This window comes from Hylaeus anthracinus, unplaced genomic scaffold, assembly GCF_026225885.1.
Source record: "Hylaeus anthracinus isolate JK02 unplaced genomic scaffold, UHH_iyHylAnth1.0_haploid 11994, whole genome shotgun sequence".
Classification (NCBI taxonomy): Eukaryota; Metazoa; Arthropoda; class Insecta; order Hymenoptera; family Colletidae; genus Hylaeus; species Hylaeus anthracinus.
Genome location: NW_026534341.1, coordinates 9671235 through 9694027, shown reverse-complemented (window position 1 = coordinate 9694027; position 22793 = coordinate 9671235). Strand labels below are relative to the sequence as shown.

Genomic DNA, 22793 nt, shown 5'->3' with positions numbered 1-22793 from the left:
TTTACGATAACGTTCTCACCCGGTAATCCGGAAACCAATGATACCCGTTGTACCTTTTCCACGTTGGCGGAAGTGGAACGCTTCGAGAGGCTGCTGCCGAAGCAGTATCGTTCGATGGACATCACCTGTATACTGTGCATCATCTTTCGAAACCGATTAAAACTTTCGACGGCCTCGTCGGTTCCTCGACACTTTCGCCAATATTTACACGAAGGAGGAGGAAATAGTGGGTCGCCGCAGTATTGCGGATTTCTTGTTATAAAACTGGACCAGAGTTTCTATTGGTTTCAGTTTTTATTTTACCGTTAGCTTTCATCCATTCTTATCAGCACAAGTTTTAAATAAGTTCCTCGATTCGAACGGCTGTATGATGAATCTATTATATGTTTTTGGAATACCAATTTCCTATTAGGTTCAGGAACGATCCAGACCCAAATGTCAAACTGAAAAGGAAAGAGGAGCAAGGGAATCATCGAGAAACAACGTGCAGCTCGACTCCTCGCTGGATATTTCATCCTGGACATTAACAACATTCCTAAGCACTACGTAAACACGTTGCAGACTAACAGCCGGTGAGACTAAAGTAGCAAGTATCACGAGAACCAATGAATAAGTGCCACTTCGATTTATTAAACCGCAAGGTATGAAACTTGACGCAAGAAACGTCTGGAGGCTGAGCTAGATCGGATGTGGAAAAAGCAGTCCCATTTGTTCGGCATCTCGTAAATGTATTGGAATTGTTTCCTTCGGCTACAAATACTGATATGGAAGACTATCAGAATGCTTCATTGTAACTGGCTGTATCCGCTAAAGCTACCTCTCCTGCTCGGATTAAATTTGAAGTTTACAAACTGAAGTTAAATAAAGCTCCAGATTAAAAACTGATCGCAGGCAAAACTCTCAGTGAAGCACCAAATAAATGTATAACAATTCTAAGTAGTACAGACGATGTTGTGTTGCATAGACGTACCCTAAACGATCTAACTTGTATTTATGTGAGTGAATTTCGGAAATTTTCTATTATCTGTATTTTAAACAGTGATAAATTTTTGTATCTCTGAAGAATAAATGTTATTACTTTGTCATACGGTCAATTCTATAAATAACCGTACCCTTTATGTCTATTGAGAAAGTTTGACTAAATTAAATAATAATTTTGTCAAAAACTAAGTTAATAGACATAGAGGGTACGAATATTTATGGGGCTGGCTGTATATTTCTCTTCTCATAGAATAATAATATGTATAAGCCAAGGGATAATATGCCATTCCATAGAAGCATCCTCCAATGATCCCCAGAGCAATTCACCAATGTCTACCACAGACTCGAATATAATTTTCCTCGAATATCTCCCAGAAAATGCGATACACTCGCTGGAAAGGAAAGGCACGTGTCACACGTCGAAGCTGGAATCGTCTGAATCACATCTGCCAGTCGGTAGGACATTTTCCACCGTTTGAAACCTCCGAGTGCTCCGAAACCTCCGAGCTGCGCTACGAAGAAGGATTGTCAAGCAGCTGTAACCCTGGTGTCCGATTCGACGCGAGTAACGGTTCGCACGTACTTCCACGCGAACACGTCTTCAAAACGTGTCGTTGGTGCACGTACCGGCACGGTTTTCCAGAGGATTGGAAGAGGGCGCGAAAATCTGAAGACGAAATGGAGAAAAGCAACAGCCTACAACGAAAATGGTTCGTTCCTTTGCGGATGAACACGATCGGTGATGAGAACCATATGACCCATTCACTGCAGAAATCGATTAACTCCACTTTTTGAAATATCTTAAATTTAAATGTCAAAGCACAGTCATAACTTTTTATATTTATAATAACTTTCCTGAAAAGGAATGAACTTTTTCAATATTCATTTGAACTTATCTTATAAAGAGAATTTTAAAAAACAATGTACATTATTTCATCGCATTTCCCAACTTTTTGTTTTGTGGAGGCTCATATCGATCTCATTACGTCTGCATTCCTTAGGGAACGATGTCATATTTCACGGCTGCACGTTTGTTGTCCGTGAAGCGCGTCAAGTTTCAACTTCTGAAATTCAATACTTTGAGTTTCTAATTCCATTTCGTTCCGAGCTTGAGATAATATTTGATCAAGAGGTTTCGACGACATTCGACAGACATCGCGTGTAAAAAGCTCGAGATTTGTCATGAACGGGCGTCGCTGTTCACCGATCCCTCGCCCTTTCTCGAGCGAATGGACACGTTCGGGAAAAAAAGCAGTTCCAGACAGCTCTCTAACCAGCGCGTTCTCGGTTCGCCGCATTCGGGAAAGACATTCGGACAGCTGCGGAGCTGTATTCGAATTCCAGACGCGAATAGTGGCCAGGCCACACGCATCTCGCGCTCGAAGACACACGCCCTCGCTCCTCTATACACGGTACGTGTAAGCGACGCGACACACGTAGCCTCGGAAGCTGCTCAGAAAATCGGGAACATGTATACGAGGGCGCGAAGGAAGAAACGAGCGACGTTTATGTAGACAAGCTCGTCCAGCAAGCTCGCCGACTCCATCTTGCGTCATCGTCCTCCTTCTTCCACTCTTCGTCTTCGTCTCCCGCTTCTTCCTCTTCTTCTTCTTCAGCGGCTTAGTCCTCGTCTCCTCAGTCTTCCACGTCGTTGGAACCGTTGTCGTGCAAGTTGGCATCTGCCCACGCTGGAAGATCGCTGGGAGTACGGCAGCAACAACACGTGGGAGTATATCTCGTCCCCCCTAAGACCACGGCCACGTATTTATGGTATCCGAGAGTGGCGCGAACGGAGGCACTATTCCTCGCGGCAGTATGCGTCTCGATTAGGTTTCACAGGATGAGGCACAAGGAATACCCAAAGCTACTCGACCGGACCGACTATTTACGATATCCTCCTCCGCAGAAGCCGGAACCGAGCAGGAGCTCCAATCGTTGGGAATTCTTGTTCGCCGCGTCGCATCGGTTCGCATTTCGCAGCCTTCCTGGCCAGCCTTAAAGACTGTCGTACTCGATGAATATTTATCGTGCGATTACGCTGCGTGGAGGGAGCGTAACCCTAGCTGGGAATAGATTCGCCGAACATCTCGACACCTTGGCGCAAACTCTTCTTGGAAACAAATCCTCGCGTGGAAGAGATTCATTTCACGGATTTCGGCTTAGTTTTTTGGCGGATATCTTGGAATGTTGATATCTTGCCTTTTAGGACCTCGTATATAACTCCTTTTATTATAGGTATTTTCTCTATTGTTACTTTTAAATGTTATTATGTGTATTACAAACTCGACGACTTTGAGATCCTACGTCTCTCGTGTTCTGACCTCCGAGTCGTATTGATAAAATAAATATCGTAAACAGATATCGAGAGTTAGAAAGTAGAGTATACACTATATTAATATCCTATGGAAAGAATCTAACAAAGACGGTGTTTTAAATAAGGAAATAGTAGCAGTACCTTTCAGTAGCACTCTGTAGATATAGGAAATAAGTAACATTAGCCACGACACAGCTGATTGCTCACTACGTTCCAATCTGAACAAAAAGTCAGTTCCACCATTGTACCGATTGCTAGTCTACAACTATTTCCAGCGAACACGCGGAGCTCAAGCAATACCAGAACAACGGAATAAATCAATTGAATATTTTACAAATATTCCCGGCGGAGCATTGATCAGGAACGTGAGAAAATTACACCTTCCCACTGTCCATTTTTCTAAACGAGAACAGTTGCCGCCCACGGCGCAACGCTCGCCATCGAGGCATTTCCAGGAATTTCTCACATAACCTGTATCAACACTCCTCAAGATCGCTTCAGCGATCGAATCGTTCGATTGTCAGCGACACTCCCTTTCACCTGCAATCGGTTTCGATCTCGCTTGGCCGTCAAAGCCGCCCAAAGAGTCGAGGAAGCAGATATTGCGCGCTGAAAAATAAACGCGTCCGCGTGTTCACCGTGTCGTCATCTGCGGGAACGAGGTCAAAGTTTCGCCCTCGCGGCGGTGGCAGCGAGGAAATCGCGTTACTCGAAACCGACGAAACGAATCGATTCGCGTTTTCCGTGACGTGGAAGCCCTAAGATCGCTCAGATCTCGATCCGCGCGATTATCGATCGTTACGTCGCCTAGGGTGGCGACTGCGAATCAAAAAGTATGGAGACGTTGTTGGATAAAACCAAAAACGAGCATTTATTTGTAATCGATGGTAGGATGATATCTAAAATGAGGGTATAATCGTAATCGCTGATTAATCGAAAGTTAAACTGAAATTCAACAATAGGCTGATGTAGTTAAGGGCATTGAATTCCATTTTCTCTTGAACTTTATGAATGCATAATGCGTCAGTGACAATGGGCATAAACTCTTTACAATCTCTGCATTTAAAGCACTCGAGGCTATCAAGATTGTCAAGACATTCAGGTTAACCGAAGCGTTCAAGCCATTCAACTTATTCAAGATGTTTAAGTTATTCAAGACAGTATCGAGTGTGCCAAGACAGTGTTCTAAGTCCAGTTATATCATTACAGTAGAGCTCATTGGTTATGTATCTATTCATGACTATTCCATTCAATTAACCTCCTTATTATTTCAAAATCCTCAAGTCTACTTTAATCTCCAACTAAAACAGACCCAAAGCTACGTTATCGATTCGCTGGAAAACTGGCAAGAAAGTCTCTAGGAGACGCCCGGTATCGCCTAGCCTCAGAAGTCCCAGGAACACGCACGGAAAACGTGAGAAAATGAACGGTGATTTATCTAAGAGACAAATAGTACGTGAAACGACCGAAGAAAACGCTAAGGTTAATGTCAAGGAACGAGAAGAAACGTCTGCGAGCGAACGAGAAGCAACGGACGACGCGATGATAGAAGAAACGGAAGAAATAAAGTTCCTGGGGCGAACGCGCGACCAGAGGCCGTTCACGGGACCGTTGCACGCGAGTAGAAAGCGAAAGGGGGTCGATGAAAAGCAATCTGTACGTTTGCTTTCTGTGCGAGTCAATGGCATAGTTGCGGGAGAGCGGCGAGATTAGTCCATAGCCTCGTTAAGGAAGGCGGTAACCTACTATAATCGAAACGGTATATCGCTGGCTACCGACAGCAGAGAGGAGAACAGACGTACGTCCAGGCTATCTCGTTGCATTGTTTCGCGTGCACACGTGTTTAACGTGGAACTGACCGTCTACCAACTTAAGTATTGGATACACCATTTGGATAACTGGTGAATCACATTAGACATAAAAGGCACGTCGTTAAACGTTGGTTCGAGGTTTGCCGGGCTCACTAAACAATGCGAAGGGGTTGATACAGGCAGACACATAAACTCGTACCCTCTGTGTTTATTGAAAAAATTTGTCTAAATTAAATAATAGATTCGATGTTTCCAAATAAATCTTTCATTATATATATATACAAGTTTAAAATTTATCTATGTATATATTTATAACGAAACATTTATTTCAAAACCAAACCTATTATTTAATTTAAACTAACTTCTTTAACAAACATCGAGGACACGAATATTTATGAGACTGACTGTAGATCTAACACTCAATTGAGGAATTCAATATGTATTTATCTCAATTCTGACGTGAAACATGGGTCCAAGACAATCCAGCTCTACTGCATTATTAAAACGAGCCATACCTTCTATGGTTTGCTCGTTTCTTCGCGAGACTGGCTGGGAACTCGATTTTCACGAACACCCGGAATATAAAAATTTTCACCGAGGCTTGATTCACGGCGTTTCTCTCGACAAAAGTTCCCCGTGCCGTTACGTCCATTTTCCTTTTGTACAACGTTCCGGTATATTGTTTTCCTATTTTCCTCCGGGTCACCACTCTCGCGCGTCTCGGCTCCACTTTTAACCTCGCGAATTAAGCTCGCGCGACCGGAAGTAGAAAACGAAAAAGAGAACCCGACCGAAAAACAGGTCACAATTTAACTTGCTCCGCGAGAATACATAGTTTCAAAAGCGGGAGGCGTAAGTTACCGAGGCGGACCGCTCGCCAAGACACACACGGAGACTCGGATGCTTGGGAAAGTCGTTAGAAGTGAAAATAAAAAATGTCCTGACTAGGGAAATTCATCCACGTTTTAAACGACGAACTTGTGCCAAGATCTGAAAGCCGAACTTGAAGCATCAGCTTCGGTAACACAGAGATGAAAATTACGTTGAGGAAAATGCACTGATTACTGAGGTTTCCAATGAAAAATGACTTACAGATCCACTTTCATCGCCTGAACAGCATCCAAATGAATACTTGCAGTGGTAGAAAGGATTGACATCGATGGATGACTTCTCCTTGCAAGACACAGCTCATCATTCTGACACTCCGATCAAGAATCTTACGAACCTACCCACAATAAGAAAGCTAAAGCGCAAATTGGCCTACAGATCCACTTCCATCATTCGAGTACCATTGAATGCATAGCTCACAGGAAGGATTGACATCGATGGATGACTTCTTCTTGCAAGACATAACTCGTCATTCAATTTGCTTATTGCAATTATACTTTGCAGAGGGAGAAGGTCGTTCTTGAAAAGAGTTACTCAGGTTTCTAAACAGATGGTAATTTATGGGAGCCAGGCCCGATTCTCCGACGCATTCGGCGGGGTGTATTGTCCCTGTTGCATTCAGAATGTCACTGTAAGCTTTGGACCTGTCCTCAAGATGTAGATTAGTTTTAAGTAACTCATCTTTTCGGCGGTATTTTAAGACGAAAATTGAGCTGTGTGATATGGCTTTAGCATCTTCTTTACACGAGAAACATTCCACCGCTGAATGCTTGCATCGAAGGTTGAACCCATACAGGGAATGAAGAAGAATGCCGTGAGAAACCTGTTTAACCTATTGAGATCAAAAGGCGACCGAGAGATGGTCAGATCAGTCAAGCTCATTCATCAACAGCCTTGCCAGACGGTTGCGGTATCATTAACATTTCTTAATTATTTTCACCTCTTTGTTACGAAATGACAGCATGCATTATGTATAGTTTCGTTGGTAATGAATCACCCTGCATGCGATCTCTTTTCACGAAAATGAATTAACGTAATTTTTATAATACGTCTGCCATCGTTACCTAAAAAAAATTCAATCCGGATGCCAGGGCACACATAGGGACCTTGTTTGTGAAAGTCGAGTGGAAGCGAAGGAAAGGCGAGCGGAGGACAGAGGAATCGAGTCGAAGGAAACAAATGACGCCCGAAGCGGGCAACCCTTATCTAATTAGTTCCTTCGAGAAGCATGAAACCCGACCGACTCCAAACTCGACTCGTAAACGACATGGTCTCGTTAAAACGGCGCTCACTGTTCCAAGGGTGCTCCAGGCTAATTGTCATCCTCCTACCTAGGCGAGCGATAAATTCCCACCGGCTGCACCCGCCATCGCTCGCTCCGACTTTTACCCATCGACCAGAAGACGCGTCGAACCGTTCAAGCCCGCACTCTTGATGGTACGCCGAGTTTGGATGCCGCTCTGATCCAGCTAAATTCACGTTAACCCGACATCCGCGGCGAACGACTGTCGGCGAAACGGTTCTACTAACAAGCAAGAGATTTCACACGCGCGTGCACAGACAAACGTGTGAATCCCCGGGGATCTTTTCCATCGTGTACCTGCGAAGCTGGGGGTTAGCCACCCGGACGACTCATTACACGCTCGTCCGACGTTATCGACCACGAACGACGAACGTTCGCGGTTTGCTATTTTTCTAGACGACGGGAATCATCGGGGACGAATTGCAGCGCGAGAGGTTCAATTAACGTTCAAGGTAGAACTGAAAATCAGAGGATGGGGAAAACGTTCAAACACTATCCCAGTTCCAGGGTTTTCTTGCTTGTAGGGTTTGAACATTTGCACTTGCAGACTTGAGGCCAAAGTCACGAGATGTCGAGCAGGCATTCTGCCCTTCCAAGGTCCCATTCCAGTTCTATCAACCTCAATACAGATTTTCTACGAGGCTGCCATGCGTAAAACTTGCATGTCATTGGCACACACATACCCTGAGCAGTAATTACAGACGCAGAGGAGGTCGGTAATTGCTCGGATTTGACAAATTTGTCGAGACGACGTTCGCAGGAATAACTGTTGGCGAAACGTCTCGACAATTTAACAAGCGAAGAGACGTGCACGCACACAGGCACACCCGTAGACCTGACCCTGTATGCGGGAAGACCTGAATCCTTTCATACGTGCTCAGGGTTGACGGTTGGCCGCACGATCTACTCATTAGACGACGGCTCTTCCCTCCTCGCCTGTAATATTCATCAACCGCGGCGGGATATCCGTGCGAAGAGGAAGCGAAGGAAAGCGCCGAAGTGTCGGATTCGTATTAAAAGGGAGATTTATCTCGAAGAAACGCCTCGGCGAATATCGCTCTCAGCCGGATCTTAATTGTCCATGCGGCGCGAGAAGTCTACGTCGTCGCTTAAGGATTGAAATTATATCAGGTGCGACGAGGGAAGTTATATCCGGTGCGACGAGAGAAACTATAACCCAGTGTCTTGAAAGCCTCGTGCAATATAAATTCGTGCTCGCTGCGCCCCGTAACGCCATGAAATGGACAGGTGGGAGAGCATGTTGCAAGAGATTCCTCGTGAAAGAGTAAGTCGCGAGAAGTAGAGATTTATTGCGTGCAAATCGTTACAGAAAATGATTTGATTTTATAGGCGACAGATTCAATGGATGTATGTTGAGATGTATTATTTTGAATTATACTGATGTGTAACCAACGTGGTTATACTGAATTACAGTCAGCCCCATAAATATCCGTACCCTCTATGTCTATTAAAGAAGTTTGTTTAAATTAAATAATAGGTTAGATGTTTTGACACTTGTATATATATGTAATGAAAGATTTATTTGGAAACATCAAATCTATTATTTAATTTAGACAAATTTTTTTCAATCAACACAAAAGTTACGAATATTTATGGGACTGACTGTGTATCGACGTTTCATGTTACAAACCTAAGACAGGCTATTTCAGACTGAAAGAACATTATTACAATAAAGACATACGAAAGAGTTAAATAAAACTCATTTTTAAATTCATTTTCGCCTACAAATTTGTATATTTCGCTTATGCATGTGAACAAACGATTACACGAAGTTTCAAGCCTTCATTCCCTAAACCCAAAGCCGTGCGCGAGCAAATGTTATCCTATAATTAAAAATGTAGAGTTTTATATTATGCGTAAACTCGGCTCCATCGCTCGTTACGAGCTATCCAGGGTGGAAAATAATTTACCACGGGCTTCGATTAAGATAACATTCGTTTCGTGGAAAGGGAATATTCATTTCCGTGGCGCGTAGTGTGCTCTTTGAACCTCAACGTACCCGCGCGAGTAAACATTCCATTGCGTCAGAAACGACGGCATCGTTGGACAGAAAGAGGAACGGCTTTGTTGAGATTGTGCAACTTAAATGGGGATAATTTGCGCCCTGCACGAAAATAGAGGCAAGGAGGAGAGAAAATGGGTGGAAAAGAACGCTGATCTCGTTCCTACCGCGAGCATAACCACGTTCACACGTGGATACAGGTTGTCGCGAGTACGTTCATCCGTTCGCACCTCTTCGCCTCATTGAACCGCATACTTCGAATGCTTTCCATAACGAGCACTGTTGCGACGAGAGTCGACAAATTTATTTACTCGACTTGCGCCCCCGCGCCGCCCTCCGCGGATGTCCCTGACCATCGCACGAGTTTCCCTCTCAATTTGCATCGCTATGGTATTTGTACGCGACCACGCAATCGTGATAATTAAAAAGTAATGACTGAAATACCGAAACGAACGTGTGTATTACGCGAACGATCCCGAGGAACGCTTTCATCCGCAGGATCGCGCTCAACCCCGCCGGTGTCGCTGATTGTGATTTAATTATTAATTCGTTTATAACGATACTAATAACGAAATAATTGCATCGTTAAACCGGCACCACGCACGCTAATTGCAATTAAAAATCTATCCGCGGCGTAAACGTATTAGTATATCGCGAATTTTTAATCGCACGAATTAGAATTCCTCGACGCGATTCGCTTTGGCGACGAACGTGGGAAAAAGAATCCCTGAAAAGGAGATGTTATCTTATCTTATTTAAGCTAAGAAAATCACCCCCTTTCTGAGAAAAGAAACATAACATTTTTGTTACAGTTGTTTGAATCCACTTCTATTTAAATTATTTTTATGATTTAGCTGACAGATTTTGATCGCTACTCATTGGGTATTTATTTAGAATCTGTAGTCTCATCAGAGTATACGTACCTGCAACAAAATCAAAGAATACGATTCGAATCAAATAATAAATACTTATGGTAATGTCAATATTTTAAAAAAACAGTCGCGAATATATTATGTACACTTAAGATTTAGAAAATATATAAAAATGTCTAATATCCCACATCGAATGCCAGTGAAACAATTCAAACCAACCCATCCTCGCGATTTCGGAAAACGTTAGACGAACATTTGTCGTGAAAGCAATAGCTTATGCATTTTTCTCGAGTCCGTACGCTTCTTGAACTCTTTTTCTTTTCGTTGTCTTTGAATATGCTTAACCGGTGCCACACAGTTTTTCCCGTTAAGCGGACGCTGAAGGAGCAATACCACCGCGATTTAACCTTAAAGTTTGCTCGTTAAGCTTCCCTCTCGGAAGGCGAATGCAAGTCGGCCGAAGGAGGCAAGTTTTTCCGCGAATAGACCAAGGAAAACGCGCGAGGACGATCGATGTTTACCCGAGCAGACCTGACCATTCGATGTTACGCAACTCATGAAATACTCGACTCGCCGGAGTAAACGTTCTCGGCGTACTCGAGGATATCCTATCGAGAGAACTCGAAGTCACGTTGAGGAGAGTACCGTGCGGGTCGTTCTCGAATGCTTCAACGGTCTATGCTTGACTCCTGGACGCGACGATTTGCGAATTAATATGCACTCGTCGAAACGGTGCCCGATTGCAACCACGTAAATGCATTCTCGAGAACCAACGGGTTGCACAGTGGCCCCCTTCACGGGTAAACAACAAACAGCACGCTTTATTCGACTCGTACACAACGACCTTATAATGCGGACTTCTTGAACCAGCTCCAGGAATAATGACGTAAAAGGGGTAAATTATTTATTGTTTGCGAATCGTTGAAACAATGGCGACTCACCCCCATTGTGTCAAATTGAATGAGAAATTATAATATGCAAGTAACGAAGACAAGGAAATATTGCATCAGTAGCTTGCAGCAGCGATTTTGCTCGGGGGCAGTTAACTTGAAGTTGTAGAAAGAAAAATTTAGTTTGTTGGCCGATTTATTTCAGTTCTTTGACATTTTCAACCACGCGCGCAAAAGATCATGTATTCAATTGTTGCGCGGTAGGTTGTAAACGCAAATGACCGAAATTATCATTGTCCCTTGTTTAATGGAACGCTACCGCAACAACGTTATAACGCCATGGTTACGATTCAGCATCAAAGGAAGGCTTTTAAATTATACACCCCTTCGGAAAGTGAAAAATCAGACGAGTTAAACGCGAATCACGGTAATAAATGCGGTTAATTGTTCAACCCTCCGGACGATAGACGAGCAGAGATAAAAGTGAAACGCGTTTCGACGATACTAAAAAAAAAATAAAAAAAAAAGATACTATCGTTACGAAAACATCTGCGTTTCCTGGGCAATGGTCGAGTCGAATGAAGGGTATAAATGACGAACAATTTAATATTTTACCCCTTCACCGTGCAGCCCGCTGCTGTGTTATCTCCCTAGGTACCACGATGAACCGGATGGTAGCAGATAGGGTGACACACAGAGCGTTTGGTGTCCTGCGTGCCGCTACGGCCAACGAGACGACTATAAATACGCACCAGAAGCAGCATAATATAATTATCTAAGTGATATATGGAGCCACTCGTCCATTTCTTGCCGGTAGTATTTGTCATCCGGCGCAGATGACACGGTCGATCTGTTAGCTTTATAGTTTACACGGTCGGGACACTCCGGCGCTTTTATGCTCGCTCGAAAAAAAAGTCCTATCTGGGATACCAACGCCGACCAGTTTAATAAAACGGTTATTTCCAGAGCAAAAATTCCAGCAAGTACAGACGACAACTAGCGCCAATGACTTTTTCGACTTTTCACGAACAAACGTTTTGCTCACCCGAATGCACCCTCGACCTCTAAAAGCGAACACACGCTTGCCTAATCGTTACGAATAATATCTGGTCAAGTGGATTAACCCGTACACTTAGCAAATAAATAATCCCCCTTCTGCTCGCAGGAGTTGGCAGAGCTGCACGCGCATCTGGAGCAGAACGAGTCGAGTATTTCAACGATCCACGCGAAAAAGTTTAATTCTTCGAAACTTTAACGTGCACGGTCTATTTTGCGAGAATACGCCCCCACTCCTTAACCAACAAGCACAATCACGTCCTCTATCACGGATAACGACTCGATATGCCGCGGGTCGGTCCTCCTTTTTTCTCTCCGGTTTCGTCCACTTGTCCAACCGAAAAATGGGGGTGTTACATCGACGACGGGGGATCGATTGCTCCCTCGCGCCCGCGATATATCAATATTCAATTAATCATTTTAGTTCATACCGCGAGGTTTCGGCCGGACGACAAAAGCGTGGAATCGATGGACACCGACGAAGCGTGACGGAACGGACCAGACAATACGTTTCCCACCGATGAAATTTCTGCGAACAAAAGCCAACACGCTCTTTTTTTCGGCCGGTGTTCGGGGCAATTTCAATTTCGAATTAGCAAGTCAAAGGGGACCGCGTGGAGAGTTCTCGCCTGCCCCTGTCGGCCGCCGAAACCCGATGGCACAATTAATTATCGTGTTGTTGGATTTCGAGGTTTCGAAAGAGGAAAAAAGACACCTGGAGTTATCGTTCTTTCGCGCGTGGGTCGCGGATTCCTATTGGGGTTAGGGTGTCTTTATTCGGAGACCTTGGGATCACTTAATCGCATCAACGGAGCGACACACACTCGTTTATTTACGATTCTCTATTCGAGGAAAATCTGGAACAGGTCCCCAAAGCTTTGAGCGAGCTCCAGCGATTCCGATTTCCCGAAACGCCGGGTGTACCCATTCGTCGAACGCGAGTCGAGAGAAAAACGACACCCGCGGGGGACGATCGGTATCCTCGTCGATTTTTATGATACTTTCCACAATGTTTATTGGATCGATTTAAGAATTTTGAAGTAAATGTTTGTTGAGTTCTAATAATATTTTAAGCGTAACTAATAATATTTTAACTAAAGTTATTCGAAAATGTTCTTTAACACTAAACCTCTCGACGTTATTTTTAAATATTTTTATCGTGATCGAACAAATGGCTAGCCTTAGAGATACTTTTTTAAATTAAAAGCAAAAACATTTTACGTAGAACTAAATTGAACGATGTTCATAATTTCAAGCATAATTTTCATAAACCAAGGAACTTTACAAAAAGCACCTCCTTCAAGTATGGATGAAAATCATGTCATTCGTTGATCGTGCCCTGTGACCCCCTCTTTTGACGTGAAAAGCGTGGGGAACGCCAAAAGGCGGGGTACGAGCGCGATTCGCGCGCTGTAATTGGGCCCAGGAAGCGAAGACATGGAATGACCCATGGGGACCGACGCCGAAATTAGCAAGTCAAAGCGATGCTTCTCGTCGTCACTCGGCCCCTCCCTCCCCGGTTCTCGTGGATAATGCGCACCTCTGTCGCGGCGAAATCATGGTTTTCGGGGCGCAGCTTAATCTCGTCGCCCTTCCCAAATTGCCGGGTTCTGTCCATCGCGAGCCCTCGCGACTCGCCCTGCGTCGTAATTTGTAAGTGCGCCTTGGTCCCGCCGTTCCCTGCAGCCTCCCTCTTCCGACGCGATGCCCTCATACCCCTGCGTCGCGTCTTTGGCATTTCCACGACGAAATTACAGATCGGACACGACCGTACCCCGGGAACTTCGTTTTCTCTCCATTAGCATTCTTTCCGACTGTCATTACACCCCGATGCCTATTTCGGCACCCGGCTGGAATTTAAAGGCAATTAACACGCGCCACGGGGGGACGCGATAAGGCGACGTAGGCGTGCCTCGATGGAGCCTTCTCCTCGAGTAGACGGGTCTAATAGCGTACCTGAGACCAATCCCACCTTTATTGTTATTAACATGAATTTCAGAGAAAGTGTTCGAACGCGAAAAGTTTTCGGTTCGTTTCGATAGCACGGAGCAATAGGTAATCGCTTTAACGCGACCGTGTACTTAACGCGAATAGCAACGGAAAGTTTACTTCGGATTAGGATAATTGGGAGCGGGTGTCGCGCGGCGGGCTGTCGATTCCAGGCCAGCGGACCAGATTTCGCTTGTTGGAATTAGCGAGCTCTGTGTCGGTTGATTATATTAACGCACACGTTAATCACGGTACCGCTGTTGCTTTACATTCTGACCCTAATCTCGACGAAAATCAACGCCTCGACGGAAAACGTAGAGAGAACGAAGCATCTGTGCAACGAACACAGCCCGCGAATGAGCAAGCTTGGTACACTTTTCAAATAAAAGCGAGGAGATTTTAGTAGATAGAGATTTATCTTCAATTGTTGCAGTGTTTATTGTCTTGCTAACTACTGGACTTTCGAGACAACCCAAGATATACTTGTTCTAAAATACTACAACTCTTAAAATTTCTTAAGCAAATCAAAATCTCCCAGAAACTGTAAAATGTGAACAATGAGTTCTACGCTCCTTCGAGTGACCAAAGGAAAGTATATATCTTTCATACATACAAATACCATGAAATCAAAGAATGACGATATAAATATATCTTATTTGTTTTTAAAATTTTCTATGACCCCCGAGGGGTCGCAACTCGTAGTTTTAGAAGATGTGGTCCAAGGGTTGATACTTGACGCGCCGACACGTGTACTTGGCACGCACCGCGGCATCGCCAAGTATGGTAATACATGGAACGCTGTAAACGCGTGCAAGCGGCACCTACGAACGGAAACACGGATAAAACGCGTGATTTGCTTACTCGAGAGAAAGGGAGTCGTTCGGCGTGCGTGCCGGATGAGAAAGGGAAGAGCGCTCATGCCATAGAATTAACATATGTTACGCTCGCGGCGGGACACCTCGATATCTCCGCATTCGATTCACGACGAGCGCAGCTTGAGTCGTCCTTTGCCGTACAAAATACTTTTCAACCGTGATTCGGCTCGTAACAGTCCCGTTTTCGTGACTTTTATTGGTGGCTTTTAAATTCTATTAATTCATGCCCTGCACAATGCCGCCTGCGCGCTTTGCATAAAATACACGACGTATTTTTGCTCCAATCTGCGAGTTTCGTGTATTTTTACAGGAAGAAGTTCGTAACGAAATTTTGTCGTAACCATTGAATCTATCTTATACAAAATTTTAAAGTAACTAACCTGTTTCTAGTAAATGGTATTAAATAGGTGTCCCACGGATCAACGTACAACTTCCACCGTTAATTTGCGTACGAATTGGTACCAACCTGATAATACCAGATAGAATATCTTACGCGGTAACGATCTTAGCAACTCTTTCTTATAATGATTATAAAGTTCATATCTTTCCCAAGCTAACATCTCGGTATATATTTTAAGTGGACATAGCTACATTGGCAGATCAATATTGGCATACATTCTGATACCAAGTGTACCACAAATAGGAAAAGATAGAATGTCTCCTTTATCGATTTTTGAGAGTAAACATGTATCGCTGAATCATGAGTAAGACGATTATCGAGACCATGCATTTTTACTGTATTATCTTATCTACATATATAATATTCCTTACAGAAAAAAAGTTGTAAATCGATGAATCAACGACAGAGCAACACCCCAATATGGCGGAAAATAAACCCAAGGTTCGCGGCGACCATTAACACCACAGCCCCTTAATTTATTAGCGGCGTAAAATAAATTAGATCGATACGAGGCGCGAAATCTACGCGGCGGGAATATACAAGATCGTATCGCATTGCTCGCAAAACGAGAATTCGCGTGAGCGGGCTGTCCGTCTACAGTGATTCTACACAGCCGATATCGAGCTTAAGCGTCGTCTTATCTGCGCCTACGATTTAGACTGTGACCTATCAATTGCAACTCCTTCGCTCACGGCTGTACGCGTTTAACGTCATTATCGAGTTCTGGGGTGCGCGCAATCGCGATAAACGCAGGAGGAAGTGAAAACTGTTTGTTGTTTACAACAACAAACGGTACAAGGTAGACGGTCGCAGGAATTTTCCTGTTCAGTAAACTTGATGGTTCGATTGTGTCTCGTTACCGAGCGACTTTGGGATAATTAAAATTAAAATCCAGATATCCAGAGATATATTATAAACGCTTGAAAAATACAATTAAACACTCGAAAATTACGTCCACTGTATAATTCAAGACACAAGAGTATGAAACGAAAGATTAACAATATTTAATTCAATAAACGTATATAGGTTACTCTGAGTAATCATAAATGAAAAATATTCATCAGCTGATCAGTCCGGTACCTATAAACACATACAGTCAATTCCATAAATACTCGTACCCTCTATGCCTATTGAAGACATTTGTCTAAATTAAATGATAGGTTTGATGTTCTCAAATAAATGTTCATTGTAAACATACATATGTGAAAAGGTTGTTCATGTAAATGATATTTATTATGAAACATTTATTTGGAAACACGAAACTCATCACTTAATTTAAACAAATTTCTTCTATGAACATAGTCGGTACGAATACTTATGAGACTGACTGTATAGCTCTATACTACCAAACTCGAAACACTCCAGTTCGTTCCAGTACTGCTCACAGAACAAAACAATCTTCGATCCATTATTTATCCGATAGAAAGTACAATCTGAATCACACAGTGAAACGATCTTTCACGTTGAACAAATAGTACCTCTTTCAACCAGCTCGAATCGACTAAACGTTGCGAGTGAATCGTCGCGCAGTGTTTCTATTCGTGTTCTATTATTTGAATAAAATTCCAACCGTCTCTGTCTGGAAAACGAGGCGAACGAAGACCTTCTCGAGAAACTTAAAGGAGATAGCAGGTAAAGATCCCCGGTGGCGCGAGACAAGCGAGTAATGTATAGCCGCCGCGACGGCGCTATCCTCGCGTACCATCTCCGGGGTCCGCTGGTCTCGCCTCTCGCGACAATCTTTTCTCACTTTGCCAAGAAGAAGCCATCCCTCAACTTATGGAAATTTCGCTACCCCCGTGCACGAAACTTTCAAACTGCTGCCGCCGCTGTTGCTGATGTCGCTGCCTAGCTACTAACGCCGACGTCGCTCGCGCGACTAGCCCGGAGAACGTCCTCCGTATCGAAACACAGAGGATAGGCGACCCCTTTTTCTTCGGGATCTCTTCCCATCCCCGTCGTGACTTAGGTGTGACGTAACAGGATGTAAGACGCAAATGTTCGGACAACTTTTGCGATCCTGTCTCGTGGATCGCGTATTCGCCTCCCACGCCTCGGGGTAGCTATCGAGTCAGTGATTTCCAAACTTTGATGGAGGGCCCTCTAAAAATATAGGAAAAGCGACCAGGATTTCCACGCGAAGAGTGTTTGCTGTGTTCACTTTGGTTACTCCAAAACTGAGTAGTTTTTACTGATCGAGTGGACACTCTTTCGTTGTAAACCCCTTTACTACCCCTTTTTCTTTATGGCTCGGGTTTCCTGTCGCGAATTGGGCGTGACGTAGCAAGAGATGTGAGACACAAGCATTCCGCTAACTTTCGCGCTCCAGAAGCCAACAGAAGCGCTCTACGTCTCCAAGATGCTGTTTCTCGAGGCTGGCTCGTCTTCAACTGATTTATGACGGAGTTTCGGGACCGAGAGATCCGCGCTGGGCCGAGCTACCCAGCCATTTGTAACGGAACCGGCTGTTCAGATCGCGACTCTCGGAATGCGGTTGAATTTCGTGGCGTCCTCTCGCGTCCGGAAACGCGAAATTAAGTCGCGTGCTCGAATTCAACGCGCCACGCGATCGTATAATTAATTCGTTCGGAGACACAATCGCGGCCAGTAATTAATTATTTGGTCGTAGTCGTCGATGCGTTCATGGCCACCGTTAGAATAGCTCGTTAATTATAGCGTTCGCGGAACAGACCGTTACGATATTCGCAAACGCACGCGATCATCCCCCCTCTCAGCCCTCATTTTCGTCAAAACTAATTCCGCAATGATCGTCATATATTGATCTGGTTAACCCAGATAATGCTAAGCAGTTTTTTTATGGGTTTATTGAAACGTGATACCACGTTAATACTAAATTCCTGTTCAAAAGACATATTATAATGATTATCAGATCCCCAGAAATTATTTAACCATTCACATTTCGGATGTCCCCTATGAGGGGGCATCGTAAGTCTAACAAAATTTGTTAGTGACATCACTGCAAACATAAACGATTTAATTTAGATAAGATAAAAATTTATAGTCGGGTCTAATAATACCAAAAACGACACGTTTCCAAAGTTAGACTATATTATGTAATGGGATTCTAAAACTTTTAAGAATAAAATTCAACGTTAGGATGTAGTAAAATTGTCCACCTTTTAAAAGTAGGACATTGGGAATGTAAACGGCGTGTAACTTCATCATCCGATCACAATAATTTCGTTGTACTTGGACCGTTGAAATTCTCTTGGCTAGATCGTCGAGTTCCACAATTAATTAAACGGTTGTAAAAGAAAACGGGAACGGTAGATGGCCGCGCTATTCAGGACTGTCGCGATAAGCGCAATTTCTCAAGGGCGAAATTAATGCTTTCTGGCGCATTAGAATTCGTCCGTGTTTCTTTTTTCGCGACGGCGAGCGAATAAAAATCTCATTTCCCTCATAAAGCAATATATCTCGCTTTTATACGGCCCGCCGCATGTATCACGTAACATCAAGATTACGGCATAAAAACGAACCTTCGCCGCGCTTTTATTTCTCATCATTTCCGCGCCATATTTTTTATCGTGCCATCGCGATCGTTCTCCTCCTTCGGTGCAGATACGCCAGAAGATGGTTTCCACGAGATTTACAGACATCCCTGATATCGCGACGCCGCGCGCCGAAGAAAACGAGCATGAGAGATAGAAACCGAGAGAGACTTTTCCTCTACGGATACCGTGCAAACAGTTTCATTCAAACTTTTCTTATTTCCGACTCGGTCGCGCAACACGACAATGCTCTTAAATTCCCAGTCTTGCACCCTGGACACGGCCATTATACTTCGGATCGCTTCATAAGAACCGTTTGACTGGTCGCGCGGAAATTGGGTCACTCATCGTATGAATTGAGCTAATTTCGCGATGTGCGCGCTGCCGCTTTCGTGAATGCTCTTCGTGAATCTCGTACTATAAATGTATAATATAGTAGTATAATATTCCACTTTAATTTATCTCTATGCGCCACGCCCTGTTAAATATTTTTACAATGTAAGCAAATAACTGAGTAAAAACGCAATTCTCTATTTTCTAGAACGATATTGTTATTTTCAGCCACAATATCAGTTATTCGTCTTCATAAAACCTATGTATCATAAAGTATACACTATAATCCGAATGAAGTGGCTAAGCTAGGCCGCATTTCAGCAAACCAATGAGTCACGATAGGTGTCGTTTACGAGGCACGAACACCCTCTCTGTTTTGTTTCAAATGAATCATACGCTTTCACTGGAAGCATTGTATAATCGAAACAGGTAAATCCGATGCGTAAGAAATCCATACTTATGGGATGCCCTGACAGAAAACCAATTGGTGGATTCGGGTTGTATAGAATTCGAAATTCGACCAGGAAGCCAAAGTCAGCGATGCTCGTATTTTTAAACAGTTTTCTAACCCGAATTGCTCCGAAATTTCGTTCAGTGCTGTCCAATGTTTCGCAGTCGAGCGGACAACGAGTATTTTCTACGGTATCAAGACAAACATTCGCAGGCGCCCAGTTTTTCTCAGAAGCGGCTTGATTGTGAAAATTCGAATTGCAAAATGTTGGCAAATATTGGCAACGAAGTAGAACCAACGGTATATATTGCGTACGCAACCGAAAGCGGCACGCGCAAATTAAGCATTCAACTCGTGAATAGTGAAATTCTAGAAGCAGCTCCGAAACTCTCCGAAAAACAATCGCGGAAGAACAAGTCCGCGTCGGGAACAATTGGGAATTTTTAAATGGAAATGCAGCACACGGAACGTTAAAAGCTGATATTCGTGATGGACAGTACCTCTTTCCGATCCGTTTGTTATTCGCCATCGTTTTTTTGACGCGTACATTTTATTAATCGAGAAAATGTGCTAGAAAGTCTGCTCAAAAATCTGTCTGCTCCAACATGAGACTACTCCGAAATCAGTCTACTCCAAAATCAGACTACTCCAAACAAATTCTCACAAACCGAACCAGCGAAAAAATATTGATAAAAATAAATATTGCAGCTACATACCCATGAAATATCACGCAGAGGTAAAAATTCCTATCTATCCTAAACGTTTCGAATCACAAATTACAGGTAAACAACGTTATCCATCGCTCCTGGAAAAAAATATAAATTTGAATCGTAGAATAAAATATTTCTCACCGAGCAAATAAAAACTCGTCGCTCCCGTCGAACGTCACCAATTACTATGCGTCGAATTTATTATTCGAATAATATTTTGTCCATCTCTGACGTCACGCGACGACCCGACAAAAGTGAGTAATAGATTCCATCGTATTCGCGAGGTGATTTCCGCCTGCGAGCGTAGCAAATAATTCCTGTCCATCAGTCCATTTTCATCATAAAAGGTAACGATTGCCTATCAGGAATAAGCGTTCAGATCCGTCGAAACGCGATAACCGGACTCGTGGAAAACTCGTTACTCGATCGAATCCATTTGACTATTTTGGCGCGTAAACGTTTTTTTTTCGTGTCACGGTCGATATCATCTGCGTCCGCGAGGAAACAGAGACAGCAAAGAGTGAATTATAAAATCAAATTTCAGATAAATCTATATAAGTCTTATTAGCTCTAGATTCTTTCTAATCAATCATTCTTATCGGTACTCTTCATTAACAGCAAATATTTTTAAGTCTGACGAAATATTGTTATATTATATGTTTAAAATTAGAAAAAACAGAGCAAATCAGTTCACATCGCCATAATCACCAAAAATTGCGACCAAAGCGTAATCAAAAATTGAGTAAAACTAAGATTTCTAACGTCAATATTATTCTTGAATGATACTTCATTACTCATGTCACTCCAAAAAAAATCACCGTTAAAAATAATATTAATAACCACGTAGATGCAACCAATGCAATGCTAAACTTTATATAACACTGATTGACAATGGTCGGCCATCTTTGTCGTGACAATTTTGGCGCGTAAACGATTTTTTCGCGTCCGATAGGCATCCGTGCTTTCGACGAGACAGAGACTCCAAAGAGTCAGGGATAAAAGGAATTGCGAGTAGATATAACGTCCTATCCGGTTCAATCGCGCCTTCTATTTCGGAGTAGATGAGAGGACATCGTATTCAAGGCGTAAGTGGACGACCGATCGACGACGATGTCGTCAAAGGGATTCCTCTGTAGGACCTCTCGAACACCTCCCCCGACCTAGGATCTTATCTCTGTCGCGGGGTCGAGGGAAGTTAGGCGCAAGTGCGCCCGGTTCACGATCATCGCGTACAAAAAGCGAGTAAAGAAGGCTCGGGGGTGGATGGCGAAGGCACGAGAGGAGAAAAGAGATAACACTCACCACTCGGTGTACGAAGTGGCGTGAAGTTGCTGCCGGTCCTGTAATAGTCGGCGAGCTCCTCGACCGGGGTGGTAGAAGTGGCAGAAAAATATCTTGGCGAGGTATCTTGCTCGTTAAAGGAGAAATAAAAAAAAAAACGAGAGAAAATTATCCTCTTATCACTTTTTGCCCTGTTTGCACACTAACCGTCACTCTCACTCACTTTCGAAACATGGGTTAGAATCCCCCGAGCGTGGTCCACGGTTTTTTTTTCACAGTTTCGTGCACCGCCAACGGCTGTCACCGAGCGAATAAGAGCAGGGCAAACGTTTCCGTCGGTGCAGTTTACACTTCGGGAATCGACGACAAAGTTCTGCCAACCGTTGCGTGGAGACCCACCAGGCTCCGTTTGTTTACGACGTAGCGGGCGATTTTCGGAGCAGAGTACGGTTCGGAACGCGTCCAGACGCGACGATTACGTGGTAACGCTTCCTAGAAGTTACGTTTGTTTACGACGAAAGCTGGCCACACATTGAACACGCGCCGCGATCTCGTCACACGCGATTAACTCGACGATTCGCGGAGTTTGCGTACATAATTGCATCCGCGAATACGAATGGTATTCGATGGAACTCGTTGTCGAAATTGACACGCTGCCGGTGAATGCTGCTTGGTCCACTATCGGACCGTGACGACAAAGTTTGACCGGCTTCAGGGGTAGGACCACGGAATACAACCCGAAACAACACGCAGGCCAACCGCACGGTACGGCTCTCGCCTGTGAACTGAACACCCGTCGCGACCTGAGGCCGGGACTCGACTGGTTTCTGCTAGGGAATCTCCCCACTCTCCGTTCTCTTCTCGCGCGACCCTAGGCACATCAACCCCCTCGACTTGTCTCTCTCGCTCGCTCTCACCCTCTATCTCACTTCTCGCGTCCTCCCCCGCTCCCTCGTCCTTTTGCCCTTACTCTCGTCCTGCCACGCTTCATTTCTTTTTCTCTCTCCATCTATCCTTTTCCTCGCTATTCCACGTTCCAACTGCCTAACGCCGACCCTTCACGTACGACCGAACGACCACCCGTTTCTTCGCTGTACAGGACGA

The 22793-nt window shown here is 44.0% G+C and overlaps 1 protein-coding gene across 1 annotated transcript in view; it reads right to left on the bottom strand.

The window, feature by feature from the left end:
* The window catches only part of LOC128888496 (MOXD1 homolog 2), a 222454-nt gene extending 199949 nt beyond the window's left edge, over positions 1–22505 (bottom strand). The window contains exon 1 of the mRNA XM_054145390.1: positions 21711–22505. The gene's annotated coding sequence lies outside the window, so the exon portion shown is untranslated. The remainder of the gene's footprint in view (positions 1–21710) is intronic.
* Positions 22506–22793: the final 288 nt, after the last annotated feature.